The sequence below is a fragment of the Mus musculus genome, chromosome 13 (assembly GCF_000001635.26).
Source record: "Mus musculus strain C57BL/6J chromosome 13, GRCm38.p6 C57BL/6J".
NCBI classification, from domain to species: Eukaryota; Metazoa; Chordata; class Mammalia; order Rodentia; family Muridae; genus Mus; species Mus musculus.
This window is the reverse complement of record NC_000079.6, coordinates 27,407,897-27,427,546: the sequence shown is the minus strand read 5'-3', so window position 1 is coordinate 27,427,546 and position 19,650 is coordinate 27,407,897. Positions and strand designations below refer to the sequence as shown.

General features: G+C 36.2%; 1 long non-coding RNA gene across 4 annotated transcripts in view; it reads right to left on the bottom strand.

Annotated features, from left to right (window-relative positions):
* Gm40836 overlaps positions 1-19,650 on the bottom strand; it is a 37,334-nt gene that overhangs the window by 5,194 nt on the left and 12,490 nt on the right. For 3 of the 4 annotated variants that reach the window (XR_873181.1, XR_873180.1, XR_873182.2), the window contains 2 exons: positions 12,346-12,485; positions 4,445-4,566 (listed from right to left, as the gene is read on the bottom strand). This is a non-coding gene — a long non-coding RNA (predicted gene, 40836). Of the gene's footprint in view, positions 1-19; positions 134-4,444; positions 4,567-12,345; positions 12,486-19,650 lie in introns of those variants that run through there. The other variant, XR_873183.2, reaches the window with a different exon arrangement.

Here is a 19,650-nt window from a genome sequence, read left to right as displayed (position 1 = left end):
TCTTTTCTCCTAACCTCTCTCCTTACCTAATTTCATAAGCTTTGGCCAGGTTTTGGGTTGTTTTTCAGCTGCCTTGAGACTTGACAGGAAACCAAGATCCTCCTCATACCTTCAGTGGAGTTAAAGTCCCCATCTGGATGAGTCAGGGGAAAGCAAGCATTAATAGCTACTTTAATATTCGATTATATGCAGGTCTATAGAACATTATCTTGATTAATGACAGGCAATGTCATATTAGAGAATATGGTCAAAGATATTATGCAAAGGAATGTTGAACTAACCAGTAAACATTGTCCAAATACTCTGGATTCTGATGCATGAATGTTTTTAAGCCACCATGTAGGTACTGATGTTGAACCTGGACTCTCTTCAAAAACAGCATGTGCTCTTAATCACTAGGATTTCTATACAGCTCTGAAATAGTCAATCTTTTTTGATGAAAAAACTATATCTTTTTTATTCATACAATATATCCTGATGAAAGTTTCCTCTACTTGTCCTCCTCCTACTTTATGCTTCTCTTTCCATATTGTTTTACCCCTTTCTGACTCTCATTAGAAAATAAACATTCTTTTAAGTGATAATAATAAAATAACAGGTAATAAGATTTCTTACTAAGGACTCTCCAAATGATGAAATGTTTAAAGCAGCCGTTAGCAGCCCATGGCTTGACAGAGAAAACTAGCATGTGTAAATGACAAAGACTCCTTAGAAACAAAGTAGGCGAAATAATAAAAGAAAAAACCCAAGAGATGAAAATATGAAGCCAGTGGCAGAATTCTCTTCAGTAAGCAGCCACTTCCTTGTTAAAACATCACATTTTGTGGTCACTGTTCATTGGACAGTAGAGGCAGCAATATAAACATAGCAGACAGGCTTTAAGCTCCCAAACATTCCCCCCAATATATTTTCATATATTGTTGAGATTAAAATTATATTATTTGTCCTTTATATTTCCTCCCTCTAAAGTCTTTCATATAATACTCACTGTTCTCTTTCAGATTTTCAGATTTTTAAATTTATTATTGTGAATATACATAAAGGGTATTATTTACTATAACAAACAAATGCACCCCCTCACACAAACACATTTAAAACCTCAATCTCTATAACATATCCCAACACAATTTTTCAAAGACATGGAAAGAACAATTTTCAAATTCATCTGGAAAGTCAAAAAAAGAAAACAGAATAGCAAAAACAAAAACGAAAAAACCCCAAAAAAATCAAACAAAAAACAAAACAACAAAACAAACAAACAAACAAAAAACCTAAAACTTAATAATAAAAGAATGGCTGGGGGAATTACCATCTCTGACCTCAAGCTTTACATCATAGCAATAGTGATGAACACTTCATGTGTTACACTTTTGTTACAGATACAGCCACGTTGATCAATGGAATAAAATTGAAGAGGGGGAATTAATACCAGACATTTACGGGCACTTGATCTTTGACAAAGAAGCCAAACACAAACAATGGAAAAAAGAAAGTATCTTCAACAAATCATGCTGGCCTAACTGGCTGACACTATGCAGAAAAATGATAATAGACCCATATTTGTCACCTTGAGCAAAGCTCAAGTTCAAGTGGATCAAGGACCTCAACAGAATATCAGATAAACTGAAATAGAGGAAAATGTGGGAAAGAGCCTTGAACTCATTGGCATGGGGGGGGGGGGGATTTCCTAAACAGAATTCTAATAGCTCATGCTCTAAGTTCAAGAATTGATAAATAGGACCTCACAAAGCATCTGTAAGGCAAAAGACATAGTCAATAAGACAAATCAACAATCTACAGATTGGGAAAAATTATTCACTAACTTGACATCCAATAGAGGGATAATATCCAAAATATATAAAGTACTCAAGAATTTAACCACCAAAAAACCAAACAACCCAATCAAAAACTGGTGGGTAGAACTAAATAAAGAATTCACAACTGAGGATTCTCAAATGGATTAGAAGCACCTAAAGAAATTTTCAAAGTCCTTAGTGATCAGGAAAATACAAATCAAATGACCCTGGGATTCCACATTACACCAATCAGAACTGCTAAGATCAAAACCTCAGGGGACAGCACATGTTGACAAGGATGGGGAGAGAGGAACACTCCTCCATAGCTGGTTGGATTGCAAACTTTTACAGCCACTCTGGAAATCAACCTGGAGATTTCTCAGAAAATTGGAAATAAAATTACCTGAGACCCAGCACTACCACTCTTGGGAATATACCCAAAAGATACTCCACTGTGCCAAAGGGGTACGTGTTCCACTATGTTCATTGTGGCCCTGTTTGTGATAGCCAGAAGTTGGAAGCAATCCAGATGTTCCACAACAGAAGAATGGATACAGAAATATCTTTCATTAACACAACGAAGCAGTACTCTGCTATTAAGAATGAGGACATACTGAATTTTACAGATTTTTGTTGTTGTTATTCATAGATGTCTTTTGTACTATGAAAGCTATCTCTCAGGGAGAAAATATTGAGAATAGTTTCATCTTAGGTGGCTATGGATATATATGCAAAATATATATTTCACACACACATACGCACATATATGTGCAAAATAAATTTAATATTAAATTACATAATTAGTCCATTTATGTTGTAAAAGAAAACTGACATATATATTTCTAAAATATATATGAATGTATAAATTGAAATATGACTTTCATTAGTTTCACTGTGTCTATGTTTAGTTTCTCTTTCCATGATCTATCCATTAATGATAGTATGCTGCTGAAGTCTCCCACTATTATTTTGTGAGGTGAAATGTGTATTTGAGCTTTAATAAAGTTACTATTATGAATATAGGTGTCTTTTGATTTGGAGCATAGAAGCCCAGAATTGAGATTTGATCTTGGTATACCTTTCCTTTTATGAGTATGAAGTGTTCTTCCTCATCTTTTTTGATAACTTTTGGTTGAAAGAAAATTCTATTCAATACTAGAATGGCTACTCCAGCTTGTTTCTTGAGACCATTTGATTGGAAAATATTTTCCATCCTTTTTACGCTGAGATAGCATCTGTCTTTGTCATTGAGGTGTGTTTCCTGTATGCAGCAAAATACTGGGTCCTGCTTACGTATCCAGTTTGTTAGTCTTTGTCTTTTTATTGGGGAATTGAGTACATTGAGGTTACAAGATAATAAGGACCAGTGACTGTTCCTTCCTTTTATTTTTTTTGTTAGAGGTGGAATTATGTTTGTGTGGCTTCTTCTTTTGGGTTTGTTGAATGATGATTACATTCTTTTTCTTGGGTGCAGTTCCCCTCCTATATTTGAGTTTTCCATCTATTATCCTTTGTAGGGCTGGATTTGTGGAAAGATTTTGTGTATATTTGGTTTCGTTATGGAATATATCTTTTTCTCTGTCTGTGGTAATTAACAGTTTTGTTGGGTATACTAGGCTGGGCTGGCATTTGTGTACTCTTAGGGTCTGTATGACAGCTGCCCAGGATCTTCTGGCTTAATCTAGAGTCTCTCTTGAGAAGTATGGTGTAATTGTGTTAGGTCTGCCTTTATAAGTTACTTGTACTTTTTCCTTACTGCCTTTATTATTCTTACATTCTTTTGTGCATTTGGTGTTTTGATTATTATGTGAGGGGAGGAATTTCTTTTCTGGAAAATCTATTTCGTATTATCTAGGCTTCTTGTATGTTTATGGTCATCATTTTCTTTAGGTTAGAGAAGTTTTTTTCTATAATTTTCTTGAAGATATTTACTGGCCCCTTGAATTGGGAATCTTTGCAGCCTTCTATATTATCCTTATGCTTAGTCTTTTCATTGTGACCTGGATTTCCTGAATGTTTTGTTTTAGTATCTTTTGCATTTTGCATTTTCTTTGACTGATGTGTCCGTGTTTCTATGGTATCTACTGTACCTGAGATTCACCCTTCTATCTCTTGTTTTCTGTTAGTGATGATTGCATGTATGGCTCCTGATCTCTTTCCTAGATCTTCTATCTCCTGTCTCCTTTGTGATTTCTTTATTGCTTTTATTTCCATTTTTAGATCCTGGATGGTTTTGTTCAATTCCTTCACATATTTGTTTGTGTTTTCCTGTATTTATTTAAGGGATTTATATGTTTCCTCTTTAAGTGCTCTTCCTGTTTAACTGTGTTCTCCTGTATTTCTTCAAGACAGTCATTTCTGTTCTTCCTAAAGTCCTCTAACTTCATCATGAAATATGATTTTAAATCCTAATCTTGCTGTCTCTGACTGTAGCTAGTTCCTCCTGTGAGCCTTTGAGTCTGTGATTTTAGGTGTGTCAGCACTTGTGTGAGACCATCTTTCTCTGTGCAGGAATGCATACAGAGATCTGTGGCATTGGATTACCTCCAGGGCACAGATATCCCTGCCTGCTCCATGGTTCCTGGGTCCTGTGAGCTCTTATTGGGTTCTACTTGGGCCAGTTATTAGAGCAATAGTAGTGATCTCACCTGTGATATTAGGTGTGTAAGCATCCTGGTAGACCAAATCTCTTCCATCAGGATTTGTGTATAGGGAGCTGTGGCCCAGGGTTAGTTCAGGGAGGGGGAAGCAGATGAAAATCAGATGGATCCTGTCCCGAGAAGAACAACAATGTCAGACAACAAGACTTTCCAGAGCTCCTAGGTACTAAACCACTAATCAAAGAAAACACATGGAGGGACCTGTGGTTCCAGCTGTATATATAGCACAGGATGGCCTTATCTGGCATCAATGGGAGAGAGGCCCTTAATTCTGTGAAGGCTTGATACCCCAGTGTACTGGAATGCTAGGGTGGTGATACAGGAATGGGTGGGTGGGGAGGGGAGCACTCTCACAAAAGGAGGGGAAGGGGATAGGATAGGAGGTTTACAGAGGGGAAACTGTGGAATGGGATAACATTTGAAATGTAAAAAACATGCTCCACTATGTTCATAGCAGCCTTATTTATAATAGCTAGAAGCTGGAAAGAACCCAGATGTCCATCAACAGAGGAATGGATATAGAAAATGTGGTACATTTATACAATGGAGTACTACTCAGCTATTAAAAAGAATGAATTTATGAATTTCCTAGGCAAATGGATGTATCTGGAGGGCATCATCCTGAGTGATGTAACCCAATCACAAAAGAACTCACATGACATGTACTCACTGATAAGTGGATATTAGCCCAGAAACTTAGAATACCCAAGATACAAGGTACAATTTGCAAAACACATGAAACTCAAGAACAAAGACCAAAGTGTGGACATTTTGCCCCTTCTTAGAATTGGGAACAAAACACCCATGGAAGGAGTTACAGAGACAAAGTTTGGAGTTGAGATAAAAGGATGGACCTTCTAGAGACTGCCATACCCGAGGATCCATCCCATAATCAGCCTCCAAATGCTGACACCATTGCATACACTAGCAAGATTTTGCTGAAAGGACTCTGATATAGCTGTCTCTTGTGAGGCTAAGCCGGGGCCTAGCAAAAACAGAAGTGGATGCTCACAGTCAGCTATTGGATGGATCACAGGACCCCCAATGGAGGAGCTAGAGAAAGTACCCAAGGAGCTGAAGCAGTCTGCAACACAATAGGTGGAATAACAATATGAACTAACCAGTACCCCCCCAGAGCTCATGTCTCTAGCTGCATATGTATCAGAAAATAACCTAGTTGGCCATCTTTGGAAAGAGAGGCCCATTGGTCTTGCAAACTTTATATGCCTCAGTACAGGGGCTGGGCGGGGGAGTGAGGGGGGTAATGGGGGTCTTTTAGGATAGCATTAGAAATGAAAATGAAGAAAATACCTAATAAATAAAAAAAATATCCTTCCATCATGTCTTCTACAATGATCTCTGAGATTTATATGCAAGAATTGTGTTGTAGGTGTATCAGTTGGGACTGAATCCCACAATTTTGCATTTTGAATAGTTGTAGGGTTTTGTTTTTATAATGATATCCATCTATAGCAAAGAAGCATTGGAAATATAAATGAAGAAAATACCTAATAAAAAGAAAGAAAGAAAGAAAGAAAGAGAGAGAGAGAGAGAGAGAGAGAGAGAGAGAAAGAGAAAGAAAGAAAGAAAGAAAGAAAGAAAGAAAGAAAGAAAGAGAGAGAGAGAGAAAGAAAGAAAAAAGAAAACAAATATGAGACATAACAAATCCATGTTTCTTTATCAGATTTATTTTTAAATAAATATTTATATAAATTTTATTTTTTCTTTTACCCCTCCAAATTTACTATTATTTGTTTTTCATTAATAAAATCAAGATTCTCAGAACTAATGATAAAGTGCAACATAATAAAATAAAATAATATAAAATGATCATATAGAAGTTGAACAATATACACCAACAGAAAGAAAAGACTGCAGGAGAAATCATAAGAATCAGAGACTTGCTCTTTTGCATTATTTGGAATCCCATAAACCCAGTAAAATAGAATCTCTAATATATTCATAGAAGACCTGGTTCAGACAAGTGCATGCTGCTCACATCTCTATGATTTCATATGAGCTTTCCTCATGTACAATTAAAGCTTTGTTTTCTTGGTGTCCTCAGACTTCTTTGGTTCTTACCCTGTTGCCAACTTCATGCCATTTTCAAAAGAACAGCAGTGAACATTGTTGAGCAAGTGTCTTCTTGGTGGAATGAAGCACTATCATTGGGGTATATGCCAAAGAGTAGTATGGTGTTTTAAATAAATATTGGCCCATAGGGAGTAGAATTATATGAAGTTTGGCATCTTGGATTAGCCACGGCCTTGTTGGAAAAAGTGTTACTGGGAGGTGGGATTTGAGGTTTCAGTTGCTTTTTCCATTCTCATTTGCTCTCTGTCACTTGCTGCTGTCTCTGGTTCCAAATGTAAACTTTTTAGATATCTCATCAGAACTATGTCTGCCTGCATGGTTACATGCTTCCTGCTATGACAATAATGGACTAAACCTCTGAACTATAACCAGAATATGTTACAGCTCCAGCAAGCAGCAAAACTCGGCAACTTAATCCATTTGTCTCTTGTTTAATTTGAACAATAGAAGGGGTTGCAATGACATTTGAAGCTTGTTAGCGAAAGCTAAAAATTTCACAGTGATTATGAATAGACCAGCATTTCTAAAGTGATATCTTCTGGGAATTGTTTTCTGAGCACACAAATAGACGTGTTTGAGGAACAGCCAAGGTTGTACCTTGGGCTGAAGCTGGAGATTGATAATGTATAAGAATCACCCAGGTAGTATGAGTTTTGAAGGCATGAAGGGGTCATAGACAGTAGCTGAGGCTTGTTACTCTGTAAGTTCAGGGAAGCCCATTGGTGAAGGTAAAGCTTCATTTGCAATTGATGCCCCAGTACTGAGGGGTCATGCAATTTCTTGAGGCTTAGCACAATGAACGGAGCCTATGAGAGGTTATTAATGAAGTCTAGTGGCAGAAAAAGAATCAAGGGAATTGAAAATGCCAATAATGTGAGATGATCATGAAGAACAGCAGTAGCAGTAGAAAGGAGTCAACCAGAGCCTAGAGTTCTACAAAGGTTAAAGCAGGAGATGTGAACTTAGCAGTTTGGTTGACCCCCGAAGATCTTGTGTGTATCCCTAATATTTGAAGCAGTTGCTGTAATGTTGAAGTTTCTTGGAAACCCAAAGATGCCTGAGATGTCAAAGTCATGGGATATTTTCTGAGGAAAGCATCTAACTGGGAGTAGAACCAGCCAAAGAGAATGAACTGTGCTGTAGTTAACAAACCAGAAAATAATTGGAGATCCAAAGAGTGCTTTAGCAACAGATAAGGAGATGCAGAACTTGGAATTTGCCCTGCTGACTTCTCTTCTTACTTTGGTCCAGTATTTCCTTACAATGTCATTTTGAAATGGAAATTTTATTCTGCAAATTTGGAGGTATATTATCTGCCTTTTGATTTTCATATTATAGGGTATTAAGTTAAGTTGAACATTGCAAGAGATTTTGAGCTTTGGACTTTTAACATTGTTGAGACTATTACAGACTATAGGGACTTTTGAAGTTGGACTAAATGATTGAGTTTCATGTTACAGCTAAGTATTGCTCCCATAGTCTTATGTGTTTGACCAAGCCTATGGGGACAAGAAAGTGGCATGTGTTGATTTGAGTATGTTTGACACAGAAAGTGTCATTATTCGGAGGTATGGTCTTGTTGGAGTGGTTGTGGCCTTGGTGGAGGAAGTGTGTCACTGTGGGTGTGAACTTAGAGAGCTTCCTCATAACTGCTTGAGGATGCCAGTTTTCTGTTACCTTTTGAAAATGATGCAGCACTCTCATCTCCTTTAGTGCTATGAAGTCCGGCCTGTAAACTGCTGTGCTTCATGCCATGTTGATGAACCTCTGAAACTATTAACTAGCCCCAACTAAGTGTTGTTCTTTGTTAGATTTGCCTTGGTCATTGTGTCTCCTCATAGCAATGAAACCCTAAGAAAGATATTATCTATCATCTATCAATGTAGGGGGAGGTGCTGATTCCCTATTTGGTTCTTTATTATATCAATAAAGAGGGTGGGAGTCAGTTGCTGGGTGAAGGTTAAAGGTATGACTTCTGGGTCTCAGGAGTAAAAGAGACCTGAGGGAAGGGAAGGGCTCTTTTGGTCAGGCTTTGGAAAGCAGAGCTTGCAACAACCATGTAAGATCTTGGGGTAGCTAGAATCAGTGGTCTCCATCACTAGCAGAGACTGGCTGATACAGACTACCTGACAAGGTTAGGGCAGGATATTCTGAGCCAAGCAATTGTGCTATCTGGCAATTTCTAAATTAATAAAGCTGACTAAGTGGTTTTCTTTGAAGGAGCAAAGGTGGGCAGAAATACAGAGAAGCCAGGTTGTCGGTGGCGACTTGGCAAAGCTAAGACAGGAGGGACTAAGAACATTATTGTAGCCATCCCTTGCAAGGCAGTAATTGATCATTGGTGGGGATAGCCACAAGGAACAAAAAAGGAAGCTGGAAGCGGCCAGAAAACAAGCAGCAGCTCTAGGGTCTCAGGTCCCAGGCAAGCTGGGAGAGGGGTTGGCAGCAGCTGTCCTTGGAGCTAAACTGGGAGGAATAAGAGGAACCTGGAAGGAACCAGAACATGAGCCCTGGTCCTAGGCAAAGGCAGCAGCTTGTTTGTTTTTCTTTTAATTTCATGGAAAATCTCTGTTTATCTATCAATATATCTATCTATCTATCTATCTATCATCTATCTATCTAGAAATTACCTTTTTATTATTAATAGTTCATCTACTTAACTATCATTTATCATCTCTTTAACTTTAAATATAAATGTATCTATTTATAATCTGTCTTTCTGTCTGTCTATCTATCTATCTATCTATCTATCTATCTATCTATCTATCTATCTACTTGTCTATCAATATCTATCATGTATCAATCTATCATTTATCTCTCTGTCATATCCATCATCCATTGTCTTTATGATTTATCTCTATCATACATCATTTACTATCATCTATCTCTATCATCTACCTAAAATCTATCTATTTTCATCATCAGATATTTAATATCTATATATGTATGTGACATATGCATAGGTGTTAATTGTTAAACTTATAAAATCTAGATGCTAAGAAACAGTCTTGGCTTGGAGAGGGGTTCTGAGAGTTGGGGTCTGGGAATTCCTACAAAAATCATATGTAAATCATTTTGTTATGAAAAAGTAGCTTACTAAATGGACACAATAATACCAGACATCTGGGACAACAAGGAGGACAAAGCTAATTGTGGCACCAGTCAGTCCTCAGGGCAGGATTTTTATATGATAAACAATGTTCAACCATTCAAATGCAAGGAGTTAAACGCAATAAAATTTTTACTAGATAAACTATTATCAGCTAGGCTTTAAGCTGTTTGGCCCTGAATGTGTTAAGAAGGGAAAGGTGGAGAACAAAGAACTTTTATAACATTGAGATAACAGATTACAAGTAATTCAGCCATAACATTTCACTTATTAGTAACATTCCTCAGTATTATCTGTAGATAATTTCTTTTGCAATGTAGAGTCTGAGAACCTGGACTTAATTCATATTCCATGTTTATATTTTGCATAGTTGGGCTATCCTGAAGATCACAACATTTATCACGTTGCTAAGACACACCCTCACCACTTGAACTCATGCTACTAATTATCATGGAGTTATTATCCTTGGCAGATAGGACATTCCCTAATAACTTTTGAGGGAAGACCATATTCCAAAGAAGAATAAATTATAATAACATACATTATTATACAAACAAGCCCCATGCTGACAACAACCATCAGACTCAAGGAGGCCCACATCTTCCTTGCTCTGCTCCAAGGTTCAGAAACCATGTCATGCTTTCCTTTCCAGATAACACAAAATTAATAATCTAGAGATGGACAATGTAGCAAAAAAATCCTAAAGATGTAGAACAAAATAAGAATGTGAGCACACAAGAGGCTTTTAGAAGACAAAATAAATAAAAAGAGAGATAAATATCAGTATTTTAGTCATGTGAATATGACAGAAAATATTTATTTTCTTCCTGACTAGATAAATAATTTAGAGGCACATGCTTTATCATGGAAAGAATAAATACCTTTGCATTCGTATTTTAGATATAGCTATCTATTCTTCCATCCATGAAAATCACATTAAAATTGTGAGAAGAGGTGATATTCTCATTGGCAAAGACTCTGGCCAAGATTTTACCTAATTATCTTCTCTTCACCTGTTGTATAACATATTATACTTACAGTTGAGACGTTTTAGGATCTAAGTGGCTGGGTTGTAATTACAAATATGGTTTACAAAATACTAATGCAGTCAAAACAAGAAAATGAGAAAGATGAGAACAGGGCTCATTGGAAAGCAAATGTGGTAAGATCTGTGGATGGTCAAACCAAAATTTCCAGTGGAAATGCCGAACAGTGTGTCAGGTATGTCGGTATGAACCTCTGAAAGGTGTGGACATTTACTAATACTCCTCTACAAGGTAGTTAGTGATTCCTACTGCACTCCCTGCCATCCAGGAAACAGATCCCTTAGAGGGGAACAGACCTGGTAGAAACATGTTGACTAATGTTGCCTTACTGAAAGTATATTACAGATGCCCTGATGACCAGATTTAAAGAATGAATATATTGGTTCCTAATCTACTTTTATTTTTGTGAAATCACCGAGAATTCATGGCTTTACCCAAATCCTTGGGAACTAAAGTGAACCTTGGTAGAATGAGACGATAAGTTACTGAATATAAAAAGGATATGCCAAGCTCCTCCTATTCATGTAAAACATGCTGAAGTATAACATGTTCTGCCATTCCAAAGTCTCTGACTAAATGTCTTTTAATGACCTACTAATAGTTAGTTAGCCACAAAGGCATAATCAAGAAATCACTAAACATATGACCACCTACATTTATAAAGACTTAAAAATGTATTTATTTTATACGGAAAATTGCAATGTACATGTTTCATTATAGCTCCTGTATGCAACATAAATTGCAGGCTATGCTCACTTTCAGATCTTTTTTATTCCAAGACTCTCATTAATGCAGTTATCATGGATTTTGAAGACATTTCTATACTACAGGAGGTGGACCAATAAATGAGGACATAGGAAATAAATGCAAAGGTAGGTTGGAATAAATAAAGTGGTGTTGAGGGGCAGTAAGAGAAGTAAAAACAAGTCTACAAAAAATTAGGAGTCAAATAAAGGTTATGAAGGATAAAATGCAGTTATAATTACAGATTTGGTAAAATCTATATCTACAATCTAGAATATTTATAGCAACAAATTAAGTTTTATCAAATAAAAAAGAACCAAAAGAAGCTTTTGTGTTTGACAAGCTTATTGTGCATTAGAGCAAAAACTTGCTATCCAAAAAACCTACACAGACTATGCAAACACATGGAGGTTGTACTATTCAATCTTAATGTGTGTCACTGAAGAAACCAGTGAGGAAACTAGATTGTTCCCAGAATCAAATGAGAGTTGAGACACAGCTTACTATGTCTTTGTGATAGATCTTATTTATCTAATAGGAGAGTTTATAATTATTAGTGATTTCAAGAGTACATTGTAACAATCTAAAATAAATAAACTAATAATACACTTCAAGACCCTAAAAAGCAAATCCAAATATCAAGGCAGTAGATGACAAGAGGTTATAGAAATCAGTGCATGAATTCATATCATGGAGATGGAGTAAACAATGTGTGGAGTTGGTATTTTTGAAACCATAAAGATTAGAAGGTACTGGCCTAAACTAACAAAAAGAAATGAAAGATTCAAATTAACAAATTAAGAAATGGAAAAATGGGAGTTTATTATAGATTTCAATGAAATGTAGACAACCACTGGGGATTGGACAATTTGACATCATGACATTGAAATCCATACCTGTAGCACAAGATTCTTCAATGAGTCAGAGGCATTCTCAAATTGACTTTAATATTACAGCATATTTTCCCAAACAGGGACAAAGGGGTTGTGTGGGACTGTAACACTTCTTAACATCAAAGATAAATCAGTAGAGATATCTGCAACATGGAAGAAAATAGTTACAAATTACACTTCTGAAAGGCGACTTATATCTAGAACATATGAATAAGTCTAAAATTAAACATCAAAAATCATCACACAGTCAATAAATAGGCAAATCAACAGTTTTTTTTTTAAAAAATGTTTTTTAAAAAGCCATTGATAGTCAGGTGGTTTTAAGATTTCTTAAACATACCAATATATAATATACATTAATATACTTTTGGATAAAGTTATGTCACATGGGATTATAGAGATAATAATGCTTCTTTTTAAAGTCATAGACTAGAAAATGAAACCACAATGTCAGACCTATCTATCAGATGTTGGTCAGGAAAGTCTCAGAAATTCCTTGAACAATATAGCCTACTTCTAGTACCCCTTGGTTGCCTCCAAGGACTTGAAAGCATTTTCCTATTGCTGAAGACACCACATATTTTAAACATGATCTTAGAGAAATCTAACTGAGGTTGACCTCAAAACTTTCTCCCAAGGAATAATTCTTATAGCATCTGAAACTGCTATGCCAAGAAATAGAAGAAATGACTGGAATGAACAGTCTTAGCCAGTTGTGATACTTATGATCAGCATGGTAATACATAGTCAACAGTACAATATTGACACCCCTACATTGGGGGTAACCAACAGGTTTCCAATAGAAATTAAGACCTAATCAATAGAAGATAATTTATGACTGGTACTGTAACCTTAGCATACTCTCAATGGACATAAGAGAGAATATTATGTTGTGTGGAGGCAGACGACAAGCCAGTCTATCATCTCTCTCAAATAATAACCTAGCACTAGACTAAATAAAGGCAATGTCTTATGAGCCTACTCTGTCAAAATTATTTATAAGTTCAAACAAAAGCAGAGTAGAATTGACATTTCATTCCTTAAGGAAATGACTGCATATGAACATGACTTCTAATATACTCTGGATTCAAATTAATTACTGATAGAGAACCCAGGAGGAGAGCAAACCCAAAATGAGTACATATTCTACTATGGAAAAACCAGGGTAAAATATATTTCTACAAGAGTTGACAGCAAGTTGCTAATTTGTTTTGGATAGGCATTCTGTTAGGTTGAAGAAAGCCAAAGCAGACTAATGGGTTAACAGTAAAAATGTAGCTAGACAGAATAGGACCAGGAGACATGTGAAAACTAAAAGAGATGGAGAATTGGTCAATAGTATAAGTGTTAACAAGAGAGGCCCCTAGTGGCATATGAAAAATACAACTTTATAGGTATTGCTTAAGTTCATGTATGTTAATATCACTTTCTACTCCTCCAAAACTAGTTATATACATAGGAGTAATTATTAGTGAAAGGGTTCTCTCCATGGACAATTTATGGATCTCTGAAAATAGCATGTAGCAGATTTTCCATAAAATAGTCTCACAGGTGCCTAGCATAATATAATTGTCTTCTGAGAGGCTTCATCCACAACTGATGGAAACAGATGCAGATACAAACCCAAACATCAGGTTGACTTGGGGAGTATCTGGAAGAGTGGACATAATAATTGAGCCTGCTGGAGGGGTCAAGGACACAATAAGAAACCTAGAGTCAACTAACCTGGGACTGTGGGGTCTCTCAGAGACTGAGCTACCAAGAAAAGACTATGCAGGGGTTGTACCTAGGTCCCCTACACTTGTATAGCAGATGTCTAGCATGGTTTCTGTGTTAGGGTTTTCTAGAGTCATGGAACTTATGAAACCTGTCTCTATATATAAAGGAAATTTGTTGGAATGACTTACAATTTACAGTCCAACTAACCCAACAATGGGAAGATATGAATGTGAATTCCAAGAATCATAGTTTTTCAGTCCTCTGAGGCTAGGTGTTTCAGCTGGTTTTCTGTGTAAGCTGGAATCCTGAAGAAGTTGTTTCCAACAGGTGTCCTGGCAAGTAAATGCCAACAGGCAAAAGAGAGAAAGCCTTCCTTCTTTCATTGTCCTTATATAGGCTTCCAGCATTAGATATGGCCCAGGTTTAAATTGTGTACCACTATGTCAATTTTGAACTTGTTCATACCTAGACTGGCCTTGAACTCAGAGCTCTGCTTGTCTCAATCCCCTGCCTGGGCCTAAGTTTTTCATGGCCACTATGCTTCAACATCATACCATGTCAAGATTCAGGTTAGTAGCTTGTGTCTTTCAGTTGCAAGATATGATCACAAGTATGCCCTCCATTTCTGGATTGTTTACTTTTCTCCATTTTCTTATGAATATGGGTATCACATTTATTATAGTGCCTGTATAGTTTAACAGTATGGCAAAGCAAGTGCATTTGGTAAGAATTAGTATATACCTTATGGGATTCTTGCATGTTTTCTGGAATAGATAAAAGTGTGACAGCATATGAAATCCAAACAAAATTTCTTTACACCTTTAACAACAACTTCTACCATGAAGTGTTGAATCCCGAGAGGCTTAGGTTCTATAGATCTTTTAATAAATATAACTGGAAAGTCATGGAATGGCTAAGATATATTCATTGAAAGCACCTAAAATCAAATAGTCAAACAAGACTGAAGGAATTACATGCCAGAGACTGCCCCAGCTGGGGATCCACCTCATATACAATTACCAAACCCAGACACTATTGTGGATGCCAACAAGTGCTTGCTGGCAGGACCCTGATATAGCTGTCCCCTGAGAGGCTCTGCCAGTACCTGACAAATACAGAAGGAGATGCTCACAGACATCTATTGGACTGAACATTAATTAAGGAGCTAGAGAAAGGTCCCAAGGAGTTGAAGGGGTTTACAGCTCCATAGGAGAAACAACCATATGAACTCACCAGTCACCCCAGAGCTCCAAGGACTAAACCACCAACCAAAGTGTACACATAGTGGGACTAATTTAGTGTACACATAGTGGGACTAATATTAAAAAGCAACCATTCTAATATAAAATGAAGTAATTATTTTCAAAGTATTCTTACTATAGAACCCAGGTTTCTCCCAAATCATGATGCTTCCTGTTGTATCTTTTTATCAATATAAAACAGAATCATCACAGAAGAAAATTCTTCTATCAGATTGGCCTATAGAAAAACCTGTGAGAATATTTTCTTGATTGATGTTCGATGTAGAAGGGCCTGGACTACAGTGAGCTCTGCCATATCTTGTGTGGTGATCCCGAGGTATATAAGAAAACAAGTTTTGCAGTAAGCCCGTTCCAGCACAGCTCTGCCTCAGTTCTGTCTTCCGTGTTCCTTCCATTAGTCATGTCTCTGACTTCCCTTAATCATGAACAGCTACAACTGTAAAATGAAATAAATTCTTTCCCCTAGAAGTTTCTTTTCATCACAGCACTTGAACAATACCTGATAGAGATTTTTGGTACCAGAAGCATTTTATGAATATTATGCTTTCCCAAGTATATTTTATATGTGACAGATATGTATGTTTAAAATACAGTTAGGTGGATTCTTTCCATTTATTATGTGGAGAACTTTCAATGTCTAAGTGGAGTGCAAACCAACTTATGATTTCAGTTTTTCATCTCACAAAATTAAATCCATGCTTGTTTACAATTCATTTTCATTTAAATTAACTTGGTATATCTTCCATGACAGTGATGCGATGACCCTCAAGACAATCTGCAAACAATGCTTTTTTTGGTACAAACTCATAAAAATCTTTGATGTCACAGTGTTCATGGCTGCAAATAAATATGATAGTACAATGTAATTGTAAATAAACATCTACAAGGAATCTAGGCTAAAATTACATTAACAAGTTATAAAATCATGATAAGTTCTGAATGCTAGTTTCACTTGTTTCTTCCTAAGAGAAACATGGTATTTTCTCTTATTTGGCTCTAGACTATATGCCTTTGTTACTGTAAGAATCCTTATCAACTTGAGAGCATATGGAATAACTTAGGAGATTCTGGTCCAACTAGGGCAGGATAAAACTGAAACTTGCCACAGAACATGATAGCCATGTACTTGTGACACTAGATTTGTAGGCAAGAAAGGACAAGACTAAGGAATTCCTTGAAGCCTGTCTCCAAGTTCCACAAAGTCAACAAAGCAGGGCAATTTGTAACATATTTGATTTGCCAAAACATAGGCACAAAAGGGCATTGTGTGAACTGGGGAATGTATAGCCTAAATTTCAAGAGATCTCAGGCATTTTGAGAGAAAAAGACATGGGACTGTACGCTGAGGAATGATGCAAGCAGGGAATGCAAGCATCTTCAAAGAGAGGTTGTGTGCTACAGGCAGTGCATATTGGGACGCAGGGCTACCCAAGCCCTTTAGAGCAAGGAAGATTCCATTATTTTCTCTATTTGAAGTGACTCGATTTTCTGCTTAGCCTTACAGTTTTTTCAGTCTTTTTGTTTGTTTCTTTGTTTGTTTGTTTTTGAATAATCACTGGACTACCTGTTATGGCAAGCTTTTGAAGTAATGGGGAGAGAAATAGAAAGCCATGGCTTTAAATTCATACCATGATGAGAAACTAGGAAAGGCAATAACATGTGGAATATAAATAAATAAAATAACCAATAAAAAATAAAATAAAATAACACAAAAGATACAGACAAAACATAGCATATATTGAAGTGCTAGTATGTTTACCTTTTTAACTAAGGTCAGACTCATAGGTAATGGTAAGCAATGAGGCAATGTGACATCAGGACAGCAAGAAGAAACCCACATGTAAGATAAATATTTTTAGACTTGAATGGTTTTATTGGCTTTGAAATAGCATTCTAAGTGTTTAATGAAATAGTGTCATACAAGATAAGGGCATGTGCATGCATATGTAACAAGGATAGTCAAGGAAAGAGAGGCTATAAAGTGATCAATCCCTGAGATTTAGAGATTGGAGCGGGTTAGGAGTTAGGGTACCTGAGAGGTGTAGAATGAAGAAAAAGAGAAGAAGAAAAGTATTGTATTTCAATTCAAACATCTTTAAAAAGGATAGACATACAACACACACAATGATTCTCATAAAATATCTAATAATACAGGTCCATATAATATTTTATTGGCTGAATTTGTACTTTCAGGTAATAACAAGGGCTATATCACTTGACTTACTCAACATTCAAACTTAAGCAAGGTGAGGGAATGAAACCAAGATCATTTTTAAAGCTATTACCCTAACACTGAAAGTAGACACAAGCTAATATTTAAATAAGAGAAATAACAGAAGCTAATATTTAAATAAGGTTCGTGTAAATAATATCTAATAACAGATCAGAAAGATCATTGACTAGTATTTAAAGATTGTTAAATATACATGGATCAATAAGTGAACTAGAGCAAACTGAAGTAAAAAAAAACAATGTGATCATGTCTACAGATTTAAGGTGAAACAACCATTCATGAGAATGTTATTGCAAAACAATCAATAGGAAAAATATATGTCAGCATAGGAGCTGTACATGCCACATCTACAGGAAACTTGGTAACAAATACAGGAAAAATGAAACTGTTTTGTTTAAAATCAGTAGGAAGACAAGAGCATTCACTTTCTCAAGTTCATTCCATTTGTTGTTTGAAGTCTTTTTATGTCAATATATAATAGAATACAGAAAACATACTATTTGAATAGCAGAAGTCAAAGTATCTTTATTTGCAGATGACATGATTCTATACTTAAAACACTTAAAGAGTCTAAAATCAGACTCTCCAAACTTATAAAAACTTGCAAATATCAGCAAGATACAAATCAACATATAAAACTGGCAGTTTTTTTTATATTGAACTCCATAGTAAAGTAATGGAGGAAAAATCCATACTAAACGAATTTCTGATGTAAAACTCATGCCACAAGAAAGAACCAGTATTAACACCATTATTAATCCTGGAACTTATGACCAAACAGGCCATGGACTATAGAGGAAAAATAGCATCATCACTCTACTAAATGGGCATAGTATTATGGCCATTTGATCCTGACTTGAGTGTATATCTCAAGCTTTACCAGAGAAGTGTCCTTCTGAGGTAGATGGAAATTGCTGCTGAGACCCTCAACTGGTCACAGTACAAGAAATAAAATTGTCATGCTCAGCACTAAATGAGACACCCATTGCTCACCCCTTTCTCCCCAAACCCAGTCATCCTTATGAAAAGGGGGGTGAAAATAGTAAAAATAAAAAACTAAGGCAGTGCATGAATATAATGATACATTGTTTTCTAATGTGGTAAGGCAATTACAGATAAGAATTTCATCAGGTATGACAGAAGGTAATTCACAGTCCAGTAGGTGACCACCCATCCAAGAGTTTACAACCAGAACTAATAGAACTTGATATAATTCCCTATAACAGAAATGAGGAAACACAGTTGGGTGAACAGGAAATGTAGGTAGAATCTGGAAGGAGCTGGTAAAGGGAGAGGGGGAATGAATTTGAAGGAAACATAATTAGTGAAATTCTTTTTAAATTTTTAAATGGTTATTTTATTTATTTACATTTCAAATGCAATCCCCCTTTTCAATTTCCCTTCCACATCTTCCTAACCCATTTCCATTTCCCCCTGCTTCTATGTGCGTGCTCCATTACCCACCTCATTGACCAAGCATTCTCCTACACTGGGTATCAAGTCTTCACAGGACCAAGAGCCTTCCCTCCCATTGATACCAGATAAGAAAACCCTATGCTACATATGCAGATAGAGCCATGGGTCCCTCCATGTGTATTCTTTGGTTGGTGGTTTAGTCCCTGGGAGCTCTGTGGTGTGTGGTTAATTGATACTGTTGTTCTTTCTATGGGATTACAAATCCCCTCAGCTCCTTTAGTCCTTATCCTAACTCCTCCATTGGGATCCCTGAAATTTTAAAAGAATTTATAAAATGTGTTTTAAACATAAATCAGCAAGTCCTGAAAAATTAATTATATCTTCTAATAAAAATAAAAATAATACTAGAAATAAGTCTAAGTAGAGTGATGAGATATATATTAGCAAATTAGCAAGCTACAAAATCAGGAAGCTTTCCTACACAGTAAAAATGATCTTCCTTCTATAGCAATAACAAAATCATATCCACTGAAAGTTCCTCTAAAGATAAAAGTAACTAGGAGTAAATGAGGTTTTAAGACACACCTCAGCAAGGTATATGCTAAAATTCTGAAGAAATAAGTTGGAGAAGATAGTCAATGGAACCCCTTCATGATAGTTCCATGCTGAATTAATATT